The sequence below is a fragment of the Idiotropiscis lumnitzeri genome, unplaced genomic scaffold (genome assembly GCF_059441095.1).
Source record: "Idiotropiscis lumnitzeri isolate Australia: NSW breed Sydney's pygmy pipehorse unplaced genomic scaffold, RoL_Ilum_1.0 HiC_scaffold_66, whole genome shotgun sequence".
Classification (NCBI taxonomy): Eukaryota; Metazoa; Chordata; class Actinopteri; order Syngnathiformes; family Syngnathidae; genus Idiotropiscis; species Idiotropiscis lumnitzeri.
In genome coordinates, this window is record NW_028283604.1 from 104428 (window position 1) to 116995 (window position 12568).

Below are 12568 nucleotides of genomic sequence, written 5' to 3' on the forward strand. Positions count from 1 at the left end.
AGCAGAGCCCTTCTTTATGATTTTAAAGGAACAGACCAGCCAAAATTCATTTTCCAGCATTGCATTAGCCAGTATGTATTAGGACTGAAAGTACAAATGTCAATTGCACCTGGTTACGTAAAAAAAAACTTTAAGATTATTTAGTTTCAAAACAATGACATACACTGTACACAGTCATATTGGATCGCGTCACGTGATCTCTGTGACGTATTACGTGCTTTACACTAGACTATCAATATCGGACTTGTTCACCGGTCTATTGTGGTATAAAAATGCCGGAGGGCGTCATCAAGTACAGCCTTAATTTAGATAGAACTCCTACCATCAGGTTTCACACTCACTGAAATAACTTGAAACTGACAAAAGTGGCAAAAGAAAAGGTCAAGACACTCTTAATGTAAAATAACCACTTAAAAAACGATGTCAGCTTGGTTATCAGAAAACAATAATATATCTTAGCAAAAGCGTTAACATCATACCTTTAAATTAGTTTATATACTTCGCTTCTAACTCTGCAGTCTTGTCCAGACCCTTGACTGCATGTTCAATAGTATCCTGCTTTGGGGACTTCCTGCATCTCAGGGAAGGCATTGTTTATTCTATAAAGAAAAAAGACAGTATTGTGTTGAGAATTATTAATACTATGGGCTAAATGGAGTTTTAACAATATCAGTGTAAGAAAAATAAATTATAAATTAAAAAAATATCAATTCCTCCATCCCAATTAACGATTTCAACCATAATAGTTTATATTGAAGTTTAAACAACAGACACAGACAGATTTATGCAGTGTGACTACAAAAATCTTACCAAAATTGCATTCACAGTAACCTTTGCTTTAAGAATCATGTAATTAACCAGTGAACATCGTGTCTTACACAAAAATTAATGACAGAAATTATCATGGTACTTGCATTCTGTGGTTCTATAACAAAAGTGCAAGCTGTTAGCTCCGCAAAGCTAACGCAACAAGCTAGCGTCCCTCGTGCTCACATTCAATGCAAACCTGACCACCGGATGACAATACGCGTCGGTTTAGTTCTTTAAATGAGTAAAAGCACCATGACGTTTTATAATTATTCAATGCTTAACTGGAGCTCGTCAATTATGTCGATGTAGGAGCACATGTTTGCTAGGCCAGTGTTGTAGGCCCACATCCATGGTGCTACTTTGTATAGTGTTTTCCACACAACTATCTCTAACTATGAACAAATGCACTCGACGCATGTTTTGAAAAAACCCCAACGAAAAACACTTACCTCTCCGTTTCAACAGCAGTTCGAACTTCGAAGTGGTGATATTCTCCAGCGTTAAGCACCTGCTCGAACTGCGAATAGGTCAAATTCAACAGCGTCTTTTTTCTGTCTTAATAAGGACGCGATGAGAGGAGGAGCGCTTGCCTTTTCGTCAGCACGCCCCGCGCGGGTGGTGCTGCTTTATCACTCTCTATCTGTGCCCGCCCGCCGGCACGTCGATAGAAAAATAATATTCCTTCAAACATTACTTTCATCTTCTTAACGTTTTGTAGTGAATTTAACAGGTTCACCACTTTTTTCAAATACACCAATGGAAAACAGGTCTTAATTGAGGAAACATACAAAGAGCGTCTCACAAACACCTTATGATGAGCAATGTAATTTGATCACGTTTTTTGTCACTGCCTGGACGTTGGGTTCACTGGCCTGGTGGCAGTGGCTTGTAGACACTGTCACTGAGTGGGAACGGATCTCAAGGTGGGTCAAACTAACCCAAGCAGTGGATCGGTCCGTTTTTTAAATTTATTAATTTTTTTATTTTATGTATTTATTTATTATTTAATACAAGGGCTTCGGCTCACTACCAGTGGGCGGGACCAAAGAATTTGGGTTTCCTTTGAGCTAGGAGGCAGTCAAAGGCAGTCCAATCCCCGGCAACATAAAGCGCCTAGCTCTGGGGACATGGAATGTCATTTCTCTGGTAGGGAATGAACCCGAGCTGGTGTGTGACTAGACCAGTGGTTCTCAATTATTTCCTGTCATGCCCCCCCTACCAAGAAGAAAACAATTCGCACCCCCCCACCACAATTTTCTTTTACATTTCGTACTAATGTACATGTTCTTTGCATATTAATGTTAGATTGTCAATAAAATATCTTACCTTAACAAAGCTAAATTGATAAAAATAAAATATCATTTTGAGAACGACTATTGTGAGGATCTCGAAACTCAGTACTCTGTGGTGCTAATATTGATGAGATGATAAATATGTTGAAGCCACAGAACAAAAAGATTAGATATTGTTTGGAAATTAATGACGTACATAAAGGAATATCAGCCTTGATTGGAGTACATTACTGCATTTAAATTTTTAATAAAAATGAAACAATTATTGATGTTATGACCACTATGAAGAATTTAAAAAACAATATATAGGGATAATTATAGTTTTCATTTTGTTATGTGTAGTCTGTTCATGTTGCATTATTTTTATGACAAAGACGATGGTTAATCGTAGGTTTGTTGCCCAAATGTACCATTACAACCTGATTAATGTTGAGAATGACGAACTCAAACTGGACACTGAAACGTAAAAACACATGGACTTCTTGCCCCTGTCCTCACACGTGCACACACACACACACCATACACGAAGATCCGGGAGGTAAGGACGGCTGTCCTACAGGATGCGGATGGAAGAACAACTGCAGCGGAACAATGCCAGGGATGTCTGGAGGGGCCTGAAGACCATCTCAGGCCACGGACAAGCAGGTAAGACCCAGAAGGGGGGGGGGGCTTCAGTGGGCAAATGAGTTGAACCTATTTTTCAATAGGTTTGATCAAATGTCTGACCCCGCTCAGGCTTCCCTGATGCAGCCCCCACCCACCCCTCCTGCCACTGCGAACAAGACCCTCTCTCCCCCTCTCTCGCCCCTCTCTCTCTCCACAGGCTCCAGTTCCCAGCCTCATCAGACAACCACCACTTCCTCCTGCTCAGCCTTGTTCCTCACAACATCTCAGGTGAAGAACCAGCTGAGGAAGATGAAGGCGAGGAAGGCGGCAGGCCCAGATGGGACCAGCTCCCAGCTCCTCAAATCCTGCGCAGACCAGCTGTGTGGAATCGTCCAGCACATGTTCAACCTGAGCTTGAAGCTGGGCAGAGTCCCCCAGCTGTGGAAAACATCCTGCCTGGTTCCGGTTCCAAAGACACCCCATCCGAAGGAGCTCAACAACTTCAGACCAGTGGCGCTGACGTCTCATCTGATGAAGACCCTGGAGAGACTGGTCCTCGTCCATCTGCGCCCCCTGGTCAGCTCCTCAATGGACCCACTCCAATTTGCATACCAGCCTGGCATCAATGTGGATGATGCCATCATCTACCTGCTCCACACTTCACTCTTCCACCTGGAGAAGGCGGGGGGCACGGTGAGGATCATGTTCTTTGATTTCTCAAGTGCTTTCAACACCATCCAGCCCGCCTTATTGGGAGACAAGCTGGAGCAGGCGGGAGTGGCCCACCACCTCATCACATGGATTCACAACTACCTCACAAACCGGCCACAGTACGTGAGAACACAGGACTGTGTGTCTGACGTGCTCCTCTGCAGCACGGGAGCGCCGCAGGGAACTGTGCTGGCTCCCTTCCTGTTCACCCTCTACACCTCGGACTACAAATACAATTCCACAACCTGTCACCTGCAGAAGTTCTCTGATGACTCTGCGATTGTCGGCCTCATCACTGACGATGACGATCGGGAGTACAGAGGGGTTACGCAGGGGTTCGTGGACTGGTGTCAGCAGAACCGCCTCCAAATCAACGCTGGGAAATCCAAAGAGCTGGTGGTGGATTTCCGCAAGCGTCGGCACTCTCCACCTGCACCAGTGAATATCCAGGGAACAGACGTTGAGAGGGTCTCAACTTACAAGTACCTGGGTGTTCATCTGAACAATAAACTGGACTGGAGCGACAACACAGACGCTCTCTATAGGAAGGGTCAGAGCAGACTCTTCCTACTCAGGCGGCTGAGGTCCTTTGGCGTTCGGGGAACACTCCTCAGGAACTTCTATGACTCGGTGGTTTCATCAGTCATCTTCTATGGAGTGGTCTCCTGGGCAGGAGGCATCTCGGGCCGAGACAAAAAGAGACTGGACAAACTGGTGAGGAGGGCCAGCTCTGTCCTGGGCTGCTCCCTGGACTCTGTGGACTCAGTGGGGGGCAGAAGGATGACGGCAAAACTGTCATCAATGCTGGACAAACCAGCCCACCCATTCAATGACACTCTGAGAACACTTTACAGCTCCTTCAGTGACAGACTTTTACACCCTCGCTGTACCAAAGAGAGATTTCGCCGCTCCTTCCTGCCAACTGCTGTCAGACTTTTTAACAAGAACATTGGGTCAGGCCTACAAACGGGAGGGCATTAGTGCAATTGTGCAGTCCTAGGATGCAATATTAACTACTACTGTACTTTCAGCCAAGGGTGTACTTAAATATTGACCAATGATGTATTTTGTTTACCATTACAGTATTCTTATTACAATACTTCTATCACTGTAGTATTTCTACCACTGCAGGATGTTCACTATTACAGTACTTTTATCATTGCAGTACTTTTATCATTGCAGTATTTTTCTATCATTGCGGTACTTTTACTATTACAGTACTTTTACCATTGCAGTACTTTTACCATTGCAGTACTTTCATCATTGCAGTATTTTTCTATCGTTGCAGTACTTTTACTATTACAGTACTTTTACCATTGCAGTATTTTCTATCATGCAGTACTTTTCTATCATTTCAGTACTCTTACCATTACAGTACTTTTATCATTGGAATATTTTTATGATTGCAGTATTTTCAATCATTCAGTAGTTTTTATCATTACAGCGTTTCCCCCTCCGTATAATGGACAAACATTAGGAGTGTTTCCTTACACTTAGATACGTTTATACTGTGTATATTTGCATGCTTTTTCTGAATGTCTGCTGCTAATGTTATACATTAACGGCTACATTACGCCGCCGACTCTGTGTGATCTATATCTTTGCTGCTGTAACACCTCAAATTTCCCCATTGTGGGACTAATAAAGGACATCTTATCTTATCTTATCTTATCTTATCTCTCCTACAACGAGGCAAGGGCCTCCACCAAGTCACCCCAGGGACAAGTTTTATTCCCTGATGGTCATCAAATTATGAGGATCTCATTCTACGCCGGAAGGGAGGAGGGGAATTTTTCCCTAATGTGAGGTTTTCGCTCCTCCACTGATGATCACACTGTTGTATGATTTCATTATGATGATCTGTCTTAAAGCCGTAAGGACATGATTTTTAAATCCACAACAGGGGGGAAATGTAAGATGGGCTGAGGATAGGTAATCAGTTTGTGTATTCATAATCATGTTTTTATACACTCATTAATGTTGAACACACACAGAGACACTTACTTGTTATTTTAACACACACACACACAGACACCGTATCCTGAAGATGTGTTTAGTTAAACTGACCTTGGGTTATGATTTTCTGCCTGCTGGAGTCCCTGGTGATTAGTTATTGATGCTTTAGTTAAACTGACCTTTATACCGTGAGTTATTGATGTTTTCTGTCTCTTGGTGATTAGTTGTTGATGCTTTTCTGTCTTCTGGTGATTAGTTATTGATGAGTTAGTTTCAATAAAAAGGCAGAACGGAGGGTGAGAGTCAGAGGGTGTGCGGGATTGAACTGGCAAGACGGCTGTTTCACCTCCTGGCTCCCTCTCCCATTCTGAATGGCACAAAACGAAAACTTTAGTAAGTTATTTCAGTCTAAAAAAGGCGTCAGGGCATTTTTAAACCGGACAGTAAGTCGCCACTGTCTTGGTTCCTTTTTGTGCCTTGACCCATACCGGAATTATTGAAAGGATGCAGTCCTATTTACAGGCCCCAGTGACACCCCAGGTTTCTGTTGTTTGTACGAGGGCGCTTAATAGGTACTGCTATTCACAATCGTCTTAGGCTGTTTCTTTGCAGAAGTTTATGGACAATGTGTAGTGCTGTAGGATGCAGTCTAGAGCATTCTTGACATTGAAGCTTTTGTTTCCAGCAACTGCTAATGCGACCGTGCATCAAACATGCAAAACACAGACCCTTGCTCCTCAAGAAGTCAATCTTATCCTTGTGATGCTTTCTCCTAAATTCCTTACCAATTGTGAGACTGTGTTGCTCTCCATTACAATTAGCACATGGTTTGGCAATAGCATCCACTGAAACAGGTTCTGCCTTTGGCGTGGTGGTTTTGTTGTTTTCCATCTTGGCGGGCACAATGACTGTTGTGAAGACTTTCTTTGATTTTGTTGTTTCTGTGTGTTGTGATTTTGTTTTCTGTTTTATAGAAATCTTTCGTGCTTGTCAACAAAATCCTTAAACTTCACTCTTCTATTTGTTCTTTCTTGGAGATTGCAGGCAAATTTTCTCCAAGATTCTATAAGTCTGTATGGAAGTTTGTTTGCCAATGCCTTTATATTAGCCATGTTGTCCAAGTCCTCCATGTAATTAACATCTGCCATTATGTTCGAACAGCCCATAAGGAATAATGTGAAAGACTGAAGTGCAACACCATCTTCAGACTTGATTGTTGGCCAATCCATGGCTTCCTTTAAATATGCTTCTGCTATCATGAAGTCATCACCATAAAACTCCTTCAAGATTTGTTTTGCTTTGGTATATCCTGTCAGAGGTTCCATATGGATGCAGCTCTTCACCAACTCATGTGGTTGTTCACTAGTATACTGCAGCTAAAATTGAAGATGATCACGGTTATCACTTGTACGGCCTTCAATCCCATGTTCAATGGCACCTATACAGGTTTTATAATGCAGAGGGTTGCCTGTAAAACGTAGGAATGGAAAGTTCGGGAAGAAGCGATGCTTTTTGACTCTTTGCTAAGTATTCTGCGACACTGGCTTGCTGTGAGATTGCGTGGCAAAGGCCATCAAGCACATGTCCCTGTTGTTCTCTACTTTCTGTCTGATGTGGAAATCTAGCCATTGGAATAGTCGAAGTGGGAGCATTTCAGGTCAACACTGCTTGTTGCTCTGATAGGCTGTGATGGTAATTGAATGTTTTTCCTTGTTTAAATTGTAACACACTCATCAGGAATGTGGATACCATCCTCCTGGGTATTTTCATATCTTCTCAAGACATCCAATTTAGCATCAGACTCAGGGAGTGCCGTTTGCATTGCATGCATTTCCTTCTTTGCTTTAATTGCAGCTTCTTCTTGCTCAAGTGCCAACCTTTGTTGTAAATCAGCAGCCTTTGCCTTTAAACATGCTCGTTCCATTTGAGCCTTTAATTTAATTGAAGACGTTGACAGAAGTGAGCTTCTGTCTGTTAGATTCTTTACTTCTACTTCTATGGGTGTAGTTAGTTGATGCAGATCTACTATCAGCAGGTGATATTTGTTTATTGCATCCTTCCTCTGCACGTTTCAAAACGTCCTTCTTCCATTGCTCACATTTCCATTAATTAAATTTTTTGGATCAAACCAGTTATTTTGGTCATCGGCAAAATCCTCTTCAGTCTTTAAATTTTGCAGACCGGAATTGAGGTCCACAAATTCTTGCTCCATGCCGCTAAAGCAAACACGAACCTCAGTTTTTTACAGCGTCAACATTTGCATCATCCTCCATCAATTGTTCAATTTGACGTTGCATGGAGGTCAATTGAGCAAATTTGCAGCTGCGTGCCTGCATCCGTTTAGGCTTGTGATCTTCTACAGCTTTTCTCCGTCATTTTTAATGTCCGCTTTCCACTGTCTTGTTCCTCCATGTCAATCCACAATGAAGCAAACAAAAACGTCAAACTGACTGTAGCGTCTCAATTTGTAGGTCAGCCGAATGACGATCAAAGTTTTAAGCAGTTTACTCACGCACCTGTTACGTGCGCGTCCTTGTTAACTCGCGATGCTTGTCAAGTATGGACGCATGCTAACAGCTAGCAGCTCATTGTCCCGACTGGAAAGTTGCTCCTTAGCTGTGATGTGCCTAGGGTTACACTATCTATCATTAACAAACACAGCCAGCCCTCCTCTTTCCTCTTACCGCTTTCCAGTGTCCTGTCCGCAAGTAGTATTTGGAAGCCGTCAAATTCCACAACGGTGTCCGGCGTTAGCTCTGTTAGCCATGAATCCGTGAACATCAGCAAGCTAGCTCATTGGAAGTTCCTCTCGTGCCGCGTTAGCGCTGTTAGCTCGTCCATTTTCTTGGGAAGGTATCTAACATTTCCCATAAAAACGGACGGGAGGACGGGGTGGTCACGCCTCCTCTTTGCCTGGCGTTTCGCCCCCGCGCGACATCCCCCGTCTCTTCCTCCTCAACTCGTGGGGGATATCGGGTCTCGCTCCGGGAGTCGGCACGGGGTTAGCACGAAGTGCTAACAGCTGATCTCTTGTGTAAACGATTGATCCGTAGCTCCCAGTGACATCTCCGGACACGATCACGCAAAAAACAGCCCTCAGCAGCAATAAAACCACCGCAATTTGGATGTCCATTGCTGCGATGAGGTAAAATAAATAAAACTGGGTAAAGGGAAAAACACGCGAAAAAGGCTCAAATAGTGAGCCGTGCTGCTCTAGCAGGTAGCCACTCGCGTGGCGACGGAACCGGAAAAACAAATGTGGTCCCATCAAAATCTGATTGGATATTTAAAAATAAAAGCGTGAAAATTTGCTTATTTGTCTGTCGTCACCAATGATTAAAAAAATTAAAATCATTACAAAATCCTCAAGCTATCGTGATACCAGACGAGTTCTGCGGGACACCAGACCACCCCAGTTGTCCACAAAAAGTGGTCACTTCAAAATTTGATGTGGCATTTCAAAATAAAAAAATCACCTGAAATATGCACTGTGATCAACACTGATTTAAAAGAAAAATCTTTAAAAAATATCCTCAAACTATCGTGATACCAAACCAGGACTGGGGATACTAGACCACACCGGCTGTCCACCAAAAGTGGTCACATCAAAATGTGATGTGGCACTTCAAAATAAAAGTAGCCTGAAATTCGCTTATTTCACGGTCATCACCACTGAGTTAAAAAAAAACATAGCTCGAGCTTTCGTGATACCAGACCAGTTTTGTGGGACACGAGACTACCCCAGCTGTCCATAAAAAGTGGTCCCATTGAAATCTAATTTGTAATTTCAAACTAAAAGTTGCCTGAAATCTGCACATTTCACTGTCATCATGCCTGACTTTAAAATTTCATTAAAAAATATCCTCTAGCTATGGTAATACCAAACCAGGTTTGGAGGACACTAGACAACACAGCTTTCCACCAAAAGTAGTCCCATCAAAATGTAAGGAGGCATTTTAAAATAAAAGAGCTGGAGCTGTCGTAATACCAGACTAGTTTTGTTGGACACTCGACGACCCCAGCTGTTCATCAAAAGTGGTCCCATCAAAATCTGGTGTAATTTCACAATAAAAAAAAAAACACCTGAAATATGCACATTTCATTGTCATCAACACTGATTTTAAAATAATCATTTCAAAATACCCTCGAGCTATCGTGATATCAGACCCATTTTGGGGGACACTATGCTGATGATACGCAATTATACATGCCGTTGGATATAACGAATCCGTGTGATTGCTATAAATTAGAGGCATGCCTTGCCGAAATTAAACTATGAATGTCTTTCAATTTTTTGCGTCTTAACTCAGATAAAACCGAGATGCTGATCATTGGACCAGCGCGTCATCGGTACCTTTTTCAAAGACACCACTATGAGTATCGATAAATTGCCCAAAAGGATTCAACAAGATCAATGTCTAAAGTCATTTTTGGCCAATTTTCAATCAGATTCGTTAAAAGGGCACCGTGCAGTACGTCAAAATGTAAAAAATTATCATTTTTGTCACCACTGGGTGGTGCAAGGTGGTCGCTGCTCAGGCCCTAATAATAATAATAATAATAATAATAATAAAAGTAATAATATTTTCTACAAAAACAATAGGGACCTCGCAGCCGTCGCAGCTCGGGCCCTAATAACAATTTCTACAAAAACAATAGGGACCTCGCCGCGGTCGCTGCTCGGGCCCCAATAATAATTTCTACACAAAGTCCATTGTGGTGACCCGCCCCCTTTTAAGTAAATTCAAAATGGCCGACTTCCTGTAAAACCTAGCTCATTGCTCCAAGAGACTATTTTGTAGGTCTTGGTCTTATACATACAGTGAACCCTCGCTACTTCGCGGTTCACCTTTCGCGGGTTCAGTGCTTCGCGGGTCTAAAAAATATTCGGGGGCATTGTAGTTTCGCCGAGCGACACAACGGGGCGCTGGAGCGGTTAGACGGCCGGCGTGCGCCGAAGAAGAGCGTGGGCGAAGAGGAGAGTGGACGAAGAAGAGCACGTTCCCCCGGACACGATCGGTGGCGACGTTTCGCGCGGTTCGGACCGTACCAGAGCTCCAGCCAGCGTGCGTGGCAGTTAAGCCGTAGAGGAGCACCTTCCCCGGGCACGGGCGGTTCCAAGCGGCCCCTAAGTTTAACCGAATGGAAGCTCCGCAGGAGGAGGGCATGCTCGCGTCACAGTAAGCCGAAGAGGAGCACCTTCCCCGGGCACGGGCGGTGCCAAGCGGCCCCTAAGTTTAACCGAATGGAAGCTCCGGGGGAGGAGGGCGGGCGTGTGTCACAGTTAAGCCAAATTGGAGCACCTCTTCTGCCCGGGCACGAGCGGAGCGCGAGGCTGTCAGTTATGAATGAATAAATGAATAAATAAATAAAGAATGCCACCTTTCATTTCACAGGGCACACCGGACGGCGTACCAGCAGGTAAAAGTCGGAGTAATTAAATAAATACAAAAAGAATGGCTGGGGAATAAAAAAATAATACGTTTTAATAATAATTTGGTTTTTTTGTTATAACATGAATTTCACTCTCTCTCTCCCCGTATATATATATATATATATATATTTATTATATATATTGTATATTTTTTTTAAGCATTTTTGAAGGTGCGCCGCTACTTCGCGGATTTTCAGTTTTCGCGGGTGGTCTCGGTCCCCATTAACCGCGATAACCGAGGGTTCACTGTACTCCATAAAATTTACAAAAAGCGAGGTGAAACACTCAACCAGAGCTGCTTTTTTTAACATTTCTCGAGGGCCATGGCGAGCCATTTCAAAAAAGCTGCACAACTAACGTATAAAATATTGATAAATTTGCTCGGCCTGATGTGTGTGTAAAGTTTTACGAGTTGTCGTTCATATTTAGAACCTCATAATCAGCTTTGTTTTATTGCCGAACAGTGCAATGCCACTCCCACAACTTTTCACGAAAAAGGACGAATTTCGTATTGTGACATCCTCATGGCCGAAACAGTCATCCGAGCATATATGAGGGCGACCTTGTTGAGTTGCACGGAGAAAAACATCCAAGAAAATAACTTGTATTAGCTTTTACCAGTTGGTGGCGCTACTACTACGATGTAAAATAAGTTGGTAGATGTCTTCAGGGCTGAAGTATCCTCAAATGTGTACAACTTCGAGAAGATAGGATCATCTGAATCATGTTGCCGGAGCTTTTGTTGCCACAGAGTACAATCGGACTTTTCAGCACCTTAATAGCCACGCCTTTTGCCAAAACGTCACAAAATTCGGCAGAGAGTAAGATCATTGTCTTGAGTCTTTTCTGACTAATTTTCAGTCGGATTCGTCAAAAGGGCACCGTGCAGTACGTGAAAATTAAAATAAAAACAAATTTTTGATTCCACTTGGCGGCACTGTGTGTATAACAAAATAATAACATTACGATGTCTTCAGGTCGGGACGTTTTATTTACAGGTGAAGGTTTGGATTTTTAGGAGCATGTGCAGGGGAGTTATTAAGCATTCATTTATTTGTATTAGGTTCATTTTGTCTTCTTATTATTGATATTTGACTGATTCATTAAAAGCAGACAATTATGTTTTAGGTAAATTTTTTACCTGACATCTTTCGGCGAGTCTTTCGCCTTCTTCAGAGTGTCGCATGATGGTGTCTTGAGCTGATGTTCCATGAGGGTGTGACTTACCTGTCAAAAAAATGAAAAAAATCAGAGCAGTAAAAGAACAAGCACAACATGAACATTACAAATCAGCAATCACTGACCACTGCAAAAGGGAAAACTACATCATGGACCGGGAGAAGGGCAGGGTCATCCGCACAGAAGAGAACAAACAACAGCGCTGGATCAGAGAGGCCATTGAGATCTGCAAGCGAGGCATAAAAACCATGAACAGAGACAAGGGAGCCTTCATCCTCTCTACCACCTGGACCAGCATCTTGGCGGAGTGAACGGACAGCGGGGGCGTGACTTGCCTTCATTCTTGTGACAGGTAAGTCACGCCCTCATGGAACATCAGCTGATAAAGACGGGTCACAAGACAGCATCATGTGACACTCTGAAGAAGGCGAAAGACTTTCGTATTGTGACATGCTCAAGGCCTAAACACTCATCCGAGCAAATATAAGGTAGATTTTGTTCACCTGCCCGGAGAAAAACATCAACGAAAATAATTTGTATTTGTTTTAACCAGTTGGTGGCGCTACCACTGCGATCAAAA

General features: G+C 43.1%; 1 long non-coding RNA gene across 3 annotated transcripts in view; it reads right to left on the bottom strand.

Annotated features, from left to right (window-relative positions):
* LOC148315654 (uncharacterized) overlaps positions 1–12568 on the bottom strand; it is a 29320-nt gene that overhangs the window by 13766 nt on the left and 2986 nt on the right. Inside the window, exons 2-4 of one of the 3 annotated variants that reach the window (XR_015840714.1) lie at positions 12114–12214; positions 11951–12036; positions 480–599 (exon numbers count right to left, since the gene is read on the bottom strand). This is a non-coding gene — a long non-coding RNA (uncharacterized LOC148315654). Of the gene's footprint in view, positions 1–479; positions 600–5632; positions 5743–11950; positions 12037–12113; positions 12215–12568 lie in introns of those variants that run through there. The other 2 variants (XR_015840716.1, XR_015840715.1) reach the window with 2 other exon arrangements.